This window comes from Bos taurus, chromosome 3 (genome assembly GCF_002263795.3).
Source record: "Bos taurus isolate L1 Dominette 01449 registration number 42190680 breed Hereford chromosome 3, ARS-UCD2.0, whole genome shotgun sequence".
Classification (NCBI taxonomy): Eukaryota; Metazoa; Chordata; class Mammalia; order Artiodactyla; family Bovidae; genus Bos; species Bos taurus.
In genome coordinates, this window is record NC_037330.1 from 62,850,456 (window position 1) to 62,867,287 (window position 16,832).

The 16,832-nt window shown below is 35.4% G+C and overlaps 1 protein-coding gene across 1 annotated transcript in view; it reads right to left on the reverse strand.

Moving 5' to 3' along the window:
* The window catches only part of ADGRL2 (adhesion G protein-coupled receptor L2), a gene marked incomplete at its 5' end in the record, with an annotated part of 710,493 nt that overhangs the window by 413,196 nt on the left and 280,465 nt on the right, over positions 1–16,832 (reverse strand). Inside the window, 1 exon segment of the mRNA NM_181013.1 lies at positions 767–872.

A 16,832-nucleotide genomic window follows, 5' to 3' on the forward strand; every position in this document is an offset into this window, starting at 1 on the left:
TAAGTAGAAGGAAAGCTTTTGAAACGCCAAAAGTATTGATGGAACATATACATATACTCTGTAATATTAAAGATTTTAAGATTCCTCTTTCCTCAGAAATAGACACCTTTGTAAAGATATAATAGGTATAATCGAGTCATGGTTTTCTTTTATTAAGTGAAGATGGTAATTATAAATTTATTCTTCAGGAATCAAATCAAATCTCCACAAATTTTCAAGAGCTCATGTTTTCTGGGAGCTCTCTATGAGTGTTAGCAGATCCATGTTACTTCAAGTCCCAGATGAGCTTTTGTTGAGCAGATAACCTATTTACTCCTTAATAGAGCTGCTGAATCTATTGAAGGTCTCATTAGCCCTAAATATTTTCCCTTTCACAGAGGAACAATATTCCAATTTTGAAAAATTTCAAAAAAAAAATCTTAATCCAAAAGATTCAAGCCCTGGATCAGGGTACTAAGTTCATATTTTACACACATTTTACTGTAACCGTAAGAAACAGTTGCCTGCTCATGTTCAATAATGAACTTATTTCTTGCAAATTTGACCTTATCTATAAAATGCTGTTTTAGAAAGGTGTTGGATTCTTAAAATTTTAAAATAGCAAGTCCCCACCCAATAAAAGGGTATTTTTCACTTGTGTGTTCTCTCTCTTTCTTCTTTTCCCACATCTCTTACAAAGTGAACAAATTAGAATGAATTACAGAGAAATGTGAGAAAACGTTCCCAAACAATGAAAAATAACTGATTTGAAATAATGTTCACTTACAGTTTTCTTTTCGGCTCTGACTTGGTAATATTTTGAAAAGCATGAGGGGCAGCCACAAACCTTCATCTGAGAAATCAAACTTAATGTCCTTTGGAATCATTGGGCTCTAAAAGAAAAGAATAGCAGAGATATGACTGATTTGGCTTCCTTTAATTTACAAAAAGGCAAATGAGTTATTTTATTGGCATGTAATCACAAAGAAAAATACACAGACTTAAGATTAAACTGACTCATTGTCAAGACTTACAGGGTCTTATTCATTAATTATGGTAGCTGCTGACAAACAACAGAAGAAAACCAATAATGCTGGGTAAAATAACCATCAAGGGTTTCTATGTCTGGAAACTATTTAAATTCTTGAAATTGAATATTTATGATGAGTGATACTCCTCTCATGTATACCATATTCTTGCCCGTTCTCAGCTCTGACTGCATTCAGAAACCCTAGATGCTCCTATGCTTTTTTCACACCCACTTTTCTCTTGGCTTCGTCACAGCCTTCTCTGCTAACATCATGTGTACTAGAGAAGTGAACACCCAGTGTCACTGGCAGATTCTCAAGTGCCCCCTCATCTTGTGATACTCATCTCCATTCTAAAAAAAAATAGTTCAGCTTCAACATCCTTCTTGCCCTTTCACAGGCAGCCCCCGTGAAAGAGTTGTGAAGTTTGCTTTGCACTTATCAATAAAATGTAAACCAGCATGGGCTGACCTCCTTGGGGTTAGTGAAGCCACGTTGTCTTTGAGCATAGACAACACTTTGGCCACAGATGTGACTGGTTAACTGTACAAGCAAGGAGGATAAATCCACATAACAATACTTCATTCACCAAGGAAATCTGCAGTGGATTACAGCTTCTCTATGGTTAAGTCTGGTCTTAATTTACTGCTTTTATTCAGTTTTCAACCACAAACGAGCCCCTTATGAGGCATTCACTGTGCAGAATTGACAACTCTTTTTATCTACTTGAAAAATATTTTTGGATAATAATTTATGGTTACAAAATATTTTAAGCAGTTTGAACAGTTATATTCTTTCAGTGTTTAATGATGCAGTATCCCCTATAAAAGTGGAATGCCAGGAAATTTGGTAATTTTACATATAGTATTTATAACAACAGAGCAATTTGGCTATATAGAAACACAAATCACACACACACAAAAACTCTACATATTTCATAGAAATTTTAAAAAATACATTTTTGAAAGCTTTTAAATTGTATCTCAGGAGAAAATCAGCATCCAAAACAACATCTAAAGGCCATAAATATATGTGAAAAAATAATTTTGGCAAGCACTGTATTTTATTTATGGATTATTATATTTAAAATAGCATATTTTGAACATCCTTCAGAAGGAAAAATATAAAAAGGCAGGGAGAGTTCATACACTGTTATGTTACATGAAACCAAAATGTGTGGGTAGGTTTGTGAAGGCAGTGGCAGCCCACTCCAGTACTCTTGTCTGGCAAATCCCATGGACCGAGGAGCCTTGTAGGCTGCAGTCCATTCGGTCGCTAAGAGTGGGACACGACTGAGCGACTTCACTTTCACTTCACTTTCACCATCAAACTTATTTTTTTAATCTATGTCCTGAATTAATGCTGTCTTTTAAAAAAATTCATCTGAAGGTGCTCATTATTATTGGGCGTACAGTGTTTTCGAAAACTGATTGCTAGTAACCGGAACTACTGTGAAAATCTCAAGTGGGCTGAAAACATCATATACCTTTAATAAGTGGCAAGTGCCTGTATCAGAGTTTGTCATTTAAATGCTCATATTGTAGTATTGCCAATCAGTGACATTTATATCTGGAAATGGGACTTATGTAAATAGAATGCATTTTATAAATGAAGACAATAGAAGCAGTGTGGTTGATGTTCTTTGAGATGAGTCACTTTTGCATTGCTTTAGATTAATTTAAACCATGGGTACACAAAGCTTTATAACTTTCCTCTTGGCAGAATTTGAGCACTTTTAGACTATTTGACACTAAGGGATTTTTCCCATTGCAGGATGAACTCCACGAATATAAACAAAGGAAAACGTTTGACTGAGGTACTTGCCGTGTTTTGCTCATTAGTAGCTACACTGTCTTGAACAGGGAATGAGTGCTTAGGGAAAAGAAATCTTGGCAATAACAAAAAAGGACATTGCTTTTACAAGGAATAACAATTTATGGTTTCCTAAAACATCTTCCTCAAGTGCCAGATGTAAATCATATTTTAAAAAAACCCAAATTATCTGTGTGCTTCAGAGGGGAAAACTACATAAATGTGCAATAGAAAAATAATGAACTGTGTCACATTGGTTAGTTAAGCAATTATTGCTTCTTTGTAGACTCAAATGCTATTTGGGTTTTTCATCATAAAAACAGGTGGGGCTTGTTTTTTTTGTTTATTGTTGTTGCTGGTTTATAATTTTGCTTAGAATAATTCTTCTTGTTATAGTTCTTGTTATTTTAAACTTGTTATGTCCTCCTCTGGTCTGATAGCTAGGTTTCATTACTTTCCTAGATGCTTTAATGAAGGTGTAAAAGGAAAGGTTAGAAAGATCATAAATTAGACAACAGAAGCATCAGATTCAAGTGCTACTTAATGCAATCCTCATATCATTCGTATTAGAATAGTTTCATTAAAATATTACAGCTACCTTCTGTTGTTTATGGCAAACATATTAACATACAGTTAAGAGCAACTTTGTCATAGAATATAGAAGTTTGGAATTATGACAGCAGCAATGAACTAACCTCGTTAGTATGGGCAAAATACTTTCTAATCACCAGCTGTGAGTCAACTAGCACAAGATTTCAGGGAAGATTTGGTGCATTCTCTGCAATCCACTTGGCACACAGACCCCTAATGTTCCTACATCATTTACATTATATCCTGAGTGCCCGGATGCTGGTCTCATTTCTCCTTCCTCTTCCTGCCAAGCATTATATGTGAAGAGTGGGAGGGTCATTTAACAATGAATTTCCCCATTGTATAACCATTACAAAGCTATCCAGGCTAAATAACTTGTTGTTTTCTAAGTCACTGTGCAATTTCAAGGTTTTAATGGTCCTTAAAATATAATACCCTATGTCATTTATTTCCTGAAGTGAAAGCTAGTGCCAACCTTTCGAATTCATGTAAAACAAGTGGTTCAATACATTTTGAAGAGAGAATGAAAACGATAAGCAATTAATCTACCCTAAATGCTTTCCCAATGGCTTGCGCCTTTTCTGGCTGATTTTTGTAATATGGATTTATTCAAAAGAAAAATCAAAGAAAACATACATCCAAATCTTTCTATAGTGCCTTCGCTAGAGTGAAACCCACACACGGTGAGGCAGGAAAGACTGAACATCTAAATAATCTTAAAACAATTTAAAAATGAAGGTGTTTCTGGTTGAATAGTAGCAACTTGATTTTTTCCCCCCTGTGCCTTGAGGCTATGTGAGAAGGGAAAGATTTGAGACAGGAAACTGGGTAAATGAGCATAGAGAACAGGCTAATTTCCTAACAGGATAATCTTGCAAATGACACCTGGTTTGGGAAGTGAAGTTGTCTTAGTCTGACCACTAATTCTCAGAGGCACAGGTTTTAGAATTAGCACAGGTAAGAGACATCACTGAGGCTCAAGACCCCACTACAAAGCAGAGCTAAGTCTGGCTGATGTGTCTGCCTGCCAGGGTATCTCCAAGGAACCTGGTGAGAAGAGAGAAGACCTGCTAAAAAAATCATATTGTTCAAGAAACATGTATGGGCTGAGGAGACCCTTGTTGGAGGACCACGTGGAACATCCAGATTGAAGACCAGGAAGTTCAAGGGTAGAAGGGACTGAATTTCAATGATTAGTGGGGCCAAGAGAAATTAGAGCCTGGCACAGATTCACGCAGAGTGTTAATAGCTGAGGACTACAGATGAAAATATGATTTTTCCAACTCAACAGAGATTATATCTTCTTTTGGCAGTAGTGCAGGACAGAAATGGTAGATCCAAAGTTACAGAAATCAGTAGAAGGTTGGACTTAAAAGAGTAGAATTAACAGGCACAATGCAAAAGACAGAGATCTTGCTCTTGAGTAAATGTCAAATGACTCTCAAGAGCTTTTGCCCGCAAGGATACTTCAAGAGACATGCCTTGTAGGGAAATGATAACCATGTCTGAAAGGAAAAGCATGGGATCCAAAAAAGCTGATGTGTATATAGAAGACTGGGGCTGAGACTGAGATCACGCCTTCCTATTTCTTAGTGAGAAAGTACTGATGATGAAATAATTTTATAATATCACACTTATTACAAAATAATGACAATTGCATGTACTTGTATATATATGTGAAAAGTGAAAGTGTTAGTTCATCAGTCATATCCGACTCTTTGTGACCCCATGGACTGTAGCCCACCAGGCTCCCCTGTCTATGGAATTCTCCAGACAAGGATGTTTGGAGTGGGTAGCCATTCCCTTCTCAAGGGGATCTTCCTGACCTAGGGACTGAATCTGTGTCTTCTGCATTTCAGGCGGATTCTCGACCATCTGAGTCACCAGAGAAGCCGTATGTGTGTGTGTGTGTGTGTGTGTGTGTGTGTATACTTAAATTAATTCTTTGGTAAAGATATATAGCATTAACCAAATTGATGAATTAATCAAGAACATGAAGTCTAGATGCCAGAGTCCCAAGGTGTAGAACACTAATTCAGCCGTCACATAAAAACACACACTTAGTGGATATGCCAAACTAAGCATTTCATCATATTTTTGGCACCCAGCAAAGACTGGCCTCAATTGAATCTGCTGTACATTCTGTAACTTGGATGATCACTACATGCCTGTCAACTGAATGGGGTTACTCTCTGATTGGCATATTGCCAAGTAACCAAGTTTTAGAATAGCACAAATTTTAATTATATGTTTCATTTAACTGACACTTGTCCTTGGAGGCTGTCATTAAATGTTACAAGCTATGATGTGGAAACTATTATTACCTATTATTTATAGACAGGCAAAAATAAGAGAGAGAGAGAGAAAGGCTGAGAGTTTTAGAGGAATGATAGATTTGTAAGACTAGAGATTACTCCAGGCTTACCAGGTGGCTTATTGGTAAAGAACTCACCTGCCGATGCAGGGGATACAGGAGTTTTGGGTTTGATCCCTGGGTTGAGAAGATCCCCTAGAGTAGGAAATGGCAACCCAATCCAGTATTCTTGCTTAGAAAATTCCATGGACAGAGGAGCCTGGCACAGTCCATGGGGTCGCAGAGTCAGACACGACTGAGTGACTGAACACACGTGCATGAAGAGATTACACTGGCAAGCCAGAGCGCTACATTACTTCCCTAGAAAATTTATAGAAGGTGAAAACCCAGATCATTGAAGTGTTAGGTATGGTTTTACTAAATATTCGCTTCGTCCATCATTTCATGTTGTGGGTATACTATACCACTCCTTTCCTGAGTAAAGTGGGAAAAAAAATACCTCTGAAGTAAAATGTTTGACCTTGAGAAGGCATCAATTTTAAAAATAAATTCTTTCAATTAAAAAATTTCATAATATTTTCTTCTACATTTAGTCTGCTCAAGAGAAAAAGTGTAATGAGGGAAGGTGTTCAGGTATAGATGAAACTAGATAGATAATGGGTCAATGATCACTGAATTTGGATAGCAGGTACATTAGGTTTTATTATACTATTGTTTATTTTAGTGCAAATTCAGAATTTTCTGTAATAAGAAGTTAAAAGAAATTCAATTTAGAGAAGCATTTAGATACTTGTCCAAATTTATTGGGGCAAGTTAGCTCATTTTATACTGCAAAATTTGGCCATAAACAGGAGAACAGAACGCTTATATTAATTACATTATATTACTATACTTATGTTAATGATCCCACTGTAACTATACCAAGTTCTCCTAAAATTGGAAAACAAAAAAATCCGTATGTATTTTTCTAGCTTCTGCATTCACAGGCAGTCTTTTTATAACAGCCATGGGTTTCTATGCTGAGTGCCAAATATGCTTGCCGTTTAGATCAAATTTAGATTTAACTAAAATAATTAGCCCTCCATTCTAATTCTAATGGAAATGTAAGACTCTTCACTATTCAGAGATAGTAGCACTATTAAATACTGCTGGTAACTGTGATTTATATGAAATAATTAACAGACTGTTTCTGTTGTAGATACATGCAGAATTTGTCCTAAACCAAAGGCGAAACAATAATAAAAACTACTGCCTTTTAACCTTTCCTTGAATTTAAATAAAAAATGTGTACTGGAACTGCACATTAATAAAGCCTGTTAAGCTTGGAAGAATATTTTACATTCATCTGTAGTTCATCAGACAGGTTCATGACCTCAGTAGAATTGCTCTAGCTCCTGCAGTTCTTAAGCCGGCATGGGGGATGACACAAAATATTATTTTATGATTAGAAAATTTTACTAAAATTGACAAAAACAAAGAAACACATTCCAATATTGAGTACATGCTCTGAAATTAGCACATATAAAACTAAAGATATTGAATGAATTGACTTTTATTCCTCGAGGTACCTTAGAAAGAAGTAACTAAAGAGAACTAAATATAACACAGTGGCTTTATCCTTAATGTAGGGAATTTAAGGGTCAGCCTCTACTTTTTGCCTGGAGGTACAAAGAGGGACTACATCTTGTTTCACAATTTTTCTGAGTTATATGGTAATGAAAAAAATATGTAATATTTTTAATTTAAAATATTTTTTTCTCAGAAAATGCTGTTTTGGAAGTATCCTAGTATTCATTTTTAATATAACTTATCCCCAAATTTCCTGTTGAATGACACTGTATGAAAGTGTCATTACCATTCAGGGTATTGCTGCTAGCAGGTCCCACTAAAGTGGTAAGTTCTGTTGCATCTCTATCACTCGGCCTGAGAAAATTCCATCCACAGAGCTGATTCATGCTACTTCTTTGGATCTGCTACTGGCAGCACAATAAGGGATGAATGAAATAAGCACTCAGCAGCTGAATGCCCTTAAAGACCACTTGGGAACTTGATTTGGTGCCAAATGAAGTGACCTGCCAGTGTCAGCTGTGGGAAGCATATTGTACTGGGCTCTGCAGTCTGTTCTTGTTGCCTATTCATTTCTAAGGAAATTTTCAGGTATTGAATTTTAATCCATGATGCCCAATTATAATTTGGGACCCTTTTACATTACAGACTGGGCTTCACACCATTTGGCAATTAAGTCAGAGCCACCTAATATGTGATTTTAATTTCCGGAAAAGCAGGTGCTTCCTTTGGTAAGTCACCAGTCTCTGATTTTCCTTCCTTCTTTTCCTTAAACCATTTTCATTTTCATACCTCCTTACCCCGCTTCTGTAAGTAGTCACTGCATGTTAGATGATTTTCCTATTTAAGCCTGTAGGGCTTCCCATAGACTTCTTTTAAAAGTGCTTATAACTTAAAATAAAACCATTCTGTAGATATCTGTTTGATCTCCACTTTGTAATAACTTACTACATTGCTTTTGAAAGCAATCTGAATAAAAACTTGTTTACAATATTATCTAACACTTGCAATTATGAAGTGTGACTCCCGAGAAATAATTATTGTCTGCATTAACTTTGTCTTCTATTTTCACCAATTCAATAAAAGACTTATTAACAATTAAAAAACTAACGTATAGCTGATTCATATTGATGTTTGGTAGAAACCAAAACAATACTATAAAACAGTTATAATTCAATTAAAAATAAATAAATTAATTAAAAAAACTATTGTTTGAATTTCTTTAAGGCTCTATGTCTGCTGCAAACCTACTTAGTTGTTTAAAATACGTATTTGAGGGGGCACCTTAAAATTTGAAATACTCAAGTAATACAGTGCCTGATTTGGAGACAAATAGTATATAAATCAAGGGGCTTTCCAGATAGCGCAGTGGTGAAGAATCCACCTGTTAATGCAGAAGAAGCAGGAGATGCAGGTTCAATATACAGATCTGGAAGATCCTCTGGAGGAGGAAATGGCAACCCCATTCCAGTATTCTTGCCTGGAAAATCCCACGAACAGAGGAGCCTTGCGGGCTACAGTCCATGGGGTCGCAAAGAGTCAGACATGACTGAACGACTGAGCACGCATGCACTATATAAATCGAACTCTACCTAAAAAGAGGTTCCCCTTCCATACACATGCACTAAGATGGTGTGGTCTTACCTTCTAAAACTACTTTGTGCAAGATTGAGCCATTACCAGTAGAGTCAATAAAGAGGAGATTGGGAAAAGACATGTCAGTGTGCTAATGATGACGGTTTTGTTATTCCTTCTATCATGATGAATGAGCTGCCTGCTTCACTTTTGCCATTACCAGACATGAATTATAAAACACTGTTGAAATATTCTTGCTATGATGGTCACCAGTAGGGTTAAATTTAAGTCTTTGAGTATAGATAGACCTAAGTCATTGGAAAGGGAAGTAGGTAAAAGGGAGAGGAAGCCAAAAAAATAAATAAATCAACAGAATAGGAAAGGGTAAAAAGGAGCTTTGAAGAAATAGAAAGAGGAAGGTGTTGGAGGAATGGAAAGAAAAAAGAGTGCTTAAGTTCAGGACACTACTGAGTGTTCCCATCAATTGGCATAATCCAGTCAGCCTCTTGCTGTGCTCTGCAGGCTGCGACTACAGATGCCTCTGTTACCTTGCTGGGCTCCCTGGAATACTATTGTATGATCATCTGAGGATCAGTAAAACCTGATAGTCTTTAATGGGACCATGGGCAAATGCTTATTTTAAAAAGAGCAAAGCAACCAATTTCTGGATTTGAAAAATGAAAAATTGGAGAACTCTGTAAAAACACAGTTGCTTATAAAAGTTATTTAATATTTCACTTAAAGAACTAGCTCTCCTAGAATATAATTCATTTGATTTGACTAAAACATACAGAATTGTATGTGGTAGTGTTTCACAAACTATATTCTGAAAAACATTCATATCCTGTTTCTTTAAAAGAGAGCATACCCTCATCAAATACATTTCAAGACACTAAACCATATTTGATCTCTGGGTGAGTTGCAATATTTATTACTATATTATAGGCACTGAGAAGTCCTGCAATGAAAAAAAAAGCTGTTTATTTTTGAACCCACCATTTTACAAAAAATTTGGCTTTGAAATTTTCCCTTTAAAACACCATTAAATAATTTGCATTCTCTGGAACACAGTTATAAAGCAGTATTAGTGTTTATGATTTTGTTGTTGTTGCTTTTGTTTTGAAAAGTAGAAATAGCTGAAATGCTATTTCTTATCTTTGGGACTAAATATTAAAGGTTACTACATCTGATTAATGTTTACTTTGTTAAGTTGGATATGAAACTTATATCTTATGACATGTTCATTTTTACCATGTGTGTTTATTTTATTCTTTTGTATCCCCCATCAGTCTCTAAGAGGGCTTCCCAGGTGGCTTAGTAATAAAGAATCTGCCTGCCTAATGCAGGGGATGAAGGAGACACGGTTTTGATACCTGGGTCCGAAACATCCTCTGGAGAAGGAAATGGCAAACCACTCCAGTATTCTTGCCTGTTCTTGCCTGGGGAATCATTAGACAGAAGAGTCTGGCAAGCTACAGTCCATGGGGTTGCAAAAGAATAGGACACGACTTAACAATTAAACAACAATATCAGCCTTTAAGTAGATTAAGGGCAAGGTCCATGTTTTGTTTTTCAAACACAAAAACTTGCACAGTGCTTGACATTTATAAATATTCAATAAATATTTGAATGAATGAGCAAACACTTTAGTAGATATCTTTAAGATACAGATATAACCACATTATAAGTTTCAAAAAAATAACTTCTGGCCTCAAAGTAAAAATAATAGAAATGAAGGTGAGAAAGACTAAATTGAACTGGTCTTTAATAACTTTGTCAGAGGCCAATAAATTCCTCACCAATTATTCCGTTGTCTGATGCTTCATTGCTCCTGTTTTCTGCTCTATTTGAAGTCAATGTTCATTCTATTCTATAATCTTCCAATTTGTTTTTAAATCTTTATATCTTCAATTATCTTTCAATAGCTATTTCTTACATGCCCTTTGCTTTTTCTAGAATGACTTCTTAAAAGCAAAACTAACAGTGAACTTCATGTATCACAATATTTTCTGACAAACTTATTGAAGAGACAAGAAAATGCAGTGAAGGCCTAACGGTGAGAAAAGTGTGATACAGAATAGGTGAAATGTTTAATTCATTCAACAAATATTTATTGAGTACCTATTCTATGCTGGCCGCAGTGCATAAAGTCTAGACAATTCAAGGTCAGCTGAAAATATGAAATATTCATCAGATAGATATCAACAGAATTAAGAATTATCTGAATTTCATCCCCACTAAATCAGTTTATACTCTAGAATGACTTGATATTTTTAGAACAATGATTTGATGGGTAAATTGTTTGTCTTATCTATTATGTTCTGTTTTTACTGAGGTTCATCTTTTCTATCTTGACAGTTCTGCCAACTTTCCCAAAATTGTACAATATTTTATGGGCAGGACAAAACCACTTAATAAGATTCTGTCACATAAAATTTAAAGTAATTTTTGTTACCTTACATCAAAGTAATAACTGTTCAAAAGTCTACATAAAGAATGATTTTACCAAGGATTGACAAACTATTCCCCATTGGCCAAATCTGATCTACCATATGTTTTTACAAATAAAGTTTTATTGTGAGACACACATGCCTAATAACTTAAATATGGTCTGTGACTGCTTTCATGCTCAAACAGTAAAGCTGAATAGTTGCAACAGGGACTGTATGACCTGCAAAGCTGAAAATGTATTTACTATTTGGCTCTTTACAGAAGTAGCATGCATAACCTTTGGAAATTTAGATTAGAGCATAATGGTAATTTGGGTGAGAGAAAAATGATGGATTACTAAAAAACGTTCAGCATCTCCTTTTGGATATAAAGTTGTTTCAACTTTGAATACGATGTGAATAGTATTCTGGAAATTCTTAAGTAATAAAAATAATAACCTTGTCATTAAAGATCTAAATCAGTAGCAGTAGATATCTCTTTCAGTGCTGTTCTTTTGTTCAATACAGTTATCTATAAGTACAGACATGAAAAGCTAGAATGCCCAAGTTTTGTAGTAATACGCTCTATGCTGGGAATATAGAGCTTGCCTTGGGAGGTAGTGTACTTTAACAGATACCACAGATGAACTCCAAGATGGTCTGTTTCCTGATATCCACTTACTTGTGTAGTTCCATCCTATGTAGAATAGGGCTGATTTGTGTAATCAATAGGATATTGCAGAAATTATGGAGTATGACTTCTGAGTCTAGGCTACAAAAGACATTGTGATTTCGGTTTAATTTTGGAAGAGCCAGCTACTATATCAAGAAAACACTCAAGCAGCTCTTCAGAGAGGTCCCAGGGCAAGGAACTAAGTCATTTGCTAACAGCAGAAGAGGACCTGAGGCATCTGAACAACACGTACGTGAGTGAGCCACCTTAAAAACAGACCCTCAAGCCCCAGTTAAGCCTTAAGATGACTGCAGCTCTCGCTGACATCCTGACTACAACCTCCTAAGAGTCAGGGATCCAGAATCACCCGGATAAATCACTTTTGAATTCCTGATCCTCAGAACCTACGAGATAATGCTGTTTTAAGTCACTAATTTTAGTGACTTAACAATAAATAATCAATCTTGTGTCTGAGAGTGTGGGATCTGATGTCATATAGCTTCCATTTGAGCTTGCATCTACCACTTGCTAGATGTGTGACCTTGGGGAGATTATTTAACTATGTTATTTACTTTTCTCATCTGTAAAAATGGGGATATAATTGCTCCAATCTTACAGAACTGTTGTGAGGAATTCAATGAGATAATGAATGAAGACTTTCTGGCATGTAGTAATTGCTAAGTAAAGGTTAACAACTATTTGCTTTTAATTATTATGAGAACTAACTCCAAGTATTCACCTAAGAATGAGTTCAATGAGTTCACTTTTTTAGGACAACTAAGTGAATACATAGTAGAATAAAAAAGAAAAAAATACAAAAAGCTTTATCCCACATCCTAGAGTTTATTTATTTTAGGATACCTAAAGTAAATGTAGTAGATCAGTATAGAAAGCAATTAAGAGAAGACACCTATTATTAAGATACCTGAAAACAAAATACATATATACTATTGCATAATATTACATGCAAACAGTAGAGAATGAAGAACAAGCTGCTACCTCAAAATGTAAGTAAAACTATACAGTCTAACACTAGCTACAAATTTTAAAAAACAAAATGACATATGCAATTTTTAGTCTAATTTGCTGAAGCCTAAACCATAAATATTGTTTTTTGGTAAAAGTAAAAGATAAATAGCAAAATAATACTACTCTTTGCAGATTGTTTGAGTTATCTAACCCTTCTTTAATCCAAGGGATTATTGAACAAAACCAATGTTCATTCAAAAACACTTACAAAATCTGTTGTGGATTACCAATATCATCAGTTAAACCTGTTTCAGATTTATTGCTTTCATTCAGGTTAAATAATAAAAGGGTCCATTTGTCCCACCACATGTATATACACGAATTTAGCTTTCATCATTCTCTACAAGTTTAATCCAGTGATTTATGTTTTTTAACGCATATTCAGGGAATCTCTTGAAGAAACGCATCTAGACAGACAGAAAACCTAGATGGGATTAATAGGATGTGTGCAGGATTTAAAACTGGTTGATTCAGTTCAGAGAAAGTTAAAAAGAGAAAAAGAACATAACATTGTAACCCTGCTTGAGGTTCTAATCATTTTAATGACTTTAGCAAAAGAGAACAGGATAAGGTCAAGAAAGTTCAGAGACAATGATCCCTGTTTCTAGAAATATGTTACATGGAAGAAAAGCCATTGCTTCAACTTCTCTTTGTTAACAGAGGGAAACACAACTCTGTTTTTCTTAGAGAAAAATCTACCTTCTATTTAAGCCATCATTTTAATGGTTAAATTTAAGATTTCAGAATTCTTGATTTTCTTTGTGAAGTCTTTGTATTTCATCAATACCACAGCCAGTGAAGAAACTGAGCAGGCTGACTTTTTTTTTAATGGTTTACAGCAAAGCAATATATTACTTTGAGATCCTCAGATAGCAAGTTCTCAGATACAAAAAAAAAAAAAAAAATACTATGACTTATCTTATTATTGATGGCTTTGCACATTTAAACACATTCAGTTTAAGTCTCCCAAGAACAAATTGGAATATGAAGAGAAAAATCTTTTTCTCCCGGCAGAGTGAAGCCCATTCCACTCTATTAAGTATTTTGTTTCAATGACATTCTAATCTTTGCACACATTAAGAACTTCCTTTCATAATATTGTTTTGCTTAGTGAAGAGCATTTTAACAACTACGTTCTTTTCATTAACTTCTTTCCAAACACAGAGGACAAATGGAGACTTGATAAGCATATTTTAGTGCTTCATTGGACCTGATATGTAATCCTAAGTATATTCAACCTTCATTTTGTTATAACTTCCATAATTTAGTGGAACACCTTGGCATGAAATATTTTGTGTTCATTAACTTTTAGAGAAAAAGAGAATTACTATCTAATTGTCCGTATTTTTGACAGTGTATCAATTGCTCTACATATTTTTCTGATTAAACAGGTGAAAAAGACCATACATAAAGACATGGCAAATGGGAGATAAATTCAGTGCTGTGCAGCAGAACTTTGTGTGTGTGTGTGTGTGTGTGTGTGTGTGTTTAGTTGCTCAGTCATGTCTGACTCTTTGTGACCCCATAGACTGTAGCCCGGCAGGCTCCACTGTCCATGGGATTCTCCAGGCAAGAATACTGGAGTGGGCTGCCATGGGGGATGATGGGAAATCTATTATAACTGTGCTGTCTACAGCACAGCTATGTAAGGCTACATATGGCTGTGGAACACTTGAAATATAGTTAGTGCAACTAAGGTACTGAATTTTAAATTTTACTTATTTTAATTTGTGGCTAACATATCAACAATACAGAACTAGACAATTTATGACCAGATTTAAAAAAAAAAACCAACAGCTAATTCTACAACTGATTATCCTTATATTTAGCTCCTGACAGTCTTATTCCAACCTTGATAATGTTTAAAGTGATCAATCTTTGGGTTGTTTTTAAATATTATAAATTTAAATTTGCTAGAGAATGTCTGTCCTTTGAAATATTTTGCATATACAGACAAAATGAGGTTTATTTAACTATTTTTTGAATAAAGTTGAGCAGCTCAGATGAAATTTAATTTAAATTTAGTTGTTTTCTACTTATGATTTATTAGTATAACTGAATATCTTCTTTGCTTCAAAATCATGAATAGTTTGAAATTTCCTCAAACAAGTATGAATAATGATTTTTAGAATAAATAAAATAGTCATATCATAATTTCATACTTAAATGAGAAAGTATCTGTCTCAGGCAAAATATACTTTCAGATACCTAGGCTGGAAGAAGCACAAGCTGGAATCAAGATTGCCGGGAGAAATATCAATAACCTCAGATATGCAGATGATACCACCCTTATGGCAGAAAGTGAAGAGGAACTAAAAAGCCTCTTGATGAAAGTGAAAGAGGAGAGTGAAAAAGTTGGCTTAAAGCTCAACATTCAGAAAACGAAGATCATGGCATCTGGTCCCATCACTTCATGGCAAATAGATGGGGAAACAGTGGAAACAGTGGTTGACTTTATTTTGGGGAGCTCCAAAATCACTGCGGATGGTGACTGCAGCCATGAAATTAAAAGATGCTTACTCCTTGGAAGGAAAGTTATGACCAATGTAGACAGCACATTCAAAAGCAGAGACATTACTTTGCCAACAAAGGTCCATTTAGTCAACGCTATGGTTTTTCCAGTGGTCATGTATGGATGTAAGAGTTGGACTGTGAAGAAAGCTGAGTGCCAAAAATTGATGTTTTTGAACTGTGGTATTGAGAAGACTCTTGAAAATTCCTTGGACTGCAAGGAGATCCAACCAGTCCATTCTAAAGGAGATCAGTCCTGGGTGTTCATTGGAAGGACTGATGCTAAAGCTGAAACTCCCAATACTTTGGCCACCCAATGCAAAGAGCTGACTCATTTGAAAAGACTCTGCTGCTGGGAGGGATTGGGGGCAGGAGGAGAAGGGGACGAGAGAGGATGAGATGCCTGGATGGCATCACCAAGTCAGTGGACGTGAGTCTGGGTGAACTCTGGGAGTTGGTGATGGACAGGGAGGCCTGGCATGCTGCAATTCACGGGGTCGCAAAGAGTTGGACACGACTAAGCAACTGAACTGAACTGAATATTAGATTATTTGCTTAAATGATGACTTGAGTTCTAATAAACCTGTGGAGTGAAAGGACATAACAAATTTATACAATTTTCAATAGACTCTTGCATTTTCATAACTGGCTGGGGTTTCACTTATTTTGTTAATATATATTGTACCTTTGTTACTCCAGTTGTGAAACTCTTAGGCCATCATTTCATCCTTTTCTAATCTCTTCCATGGTTATTACACGATTATGGACAAGCCATTCAGATTTGGGCTTTTTGTTTGTTTGACTCCAGTTTAATGGGTAATACCATTATTATCTGCTGGTAAGTTATTTTAAAACTATATGATTGAACAAAAGTAATCAGGATCATCTTATGACAACCAACAATACTTGTGACGATAGGAATAGTTTCAAATTTCATGGAAACACCCTGGAATTCCTTTTCTTCTATAACTCTCTGTATGTAAAACTCTTGTTTTGTTTGAACTTATATATGCTACTATGACCATGGAATATGTGTATTTCAGTACTCTAAATTCCTTACTTTTCATTCTCAAATTTTGTTTTCCACAGCTCAGCTCTGCTGTGTACTTTATAAAGAGCTGCAATATCCTAACTATTCCAGCCCCAAATCTATTCTGCACTGCTTGTCAATCACATCACCTTCCAAGGTACTTCATTGCACACAAATCAAGTTTGAGTCATCTACTTCTAATCAATAGATCCTTATAGATTATTTTTAGTACACCTAAATAACTTCCCAGAAAACATCTCACCATCTCATTTCTAATGGGAAAACGTTAGATGAA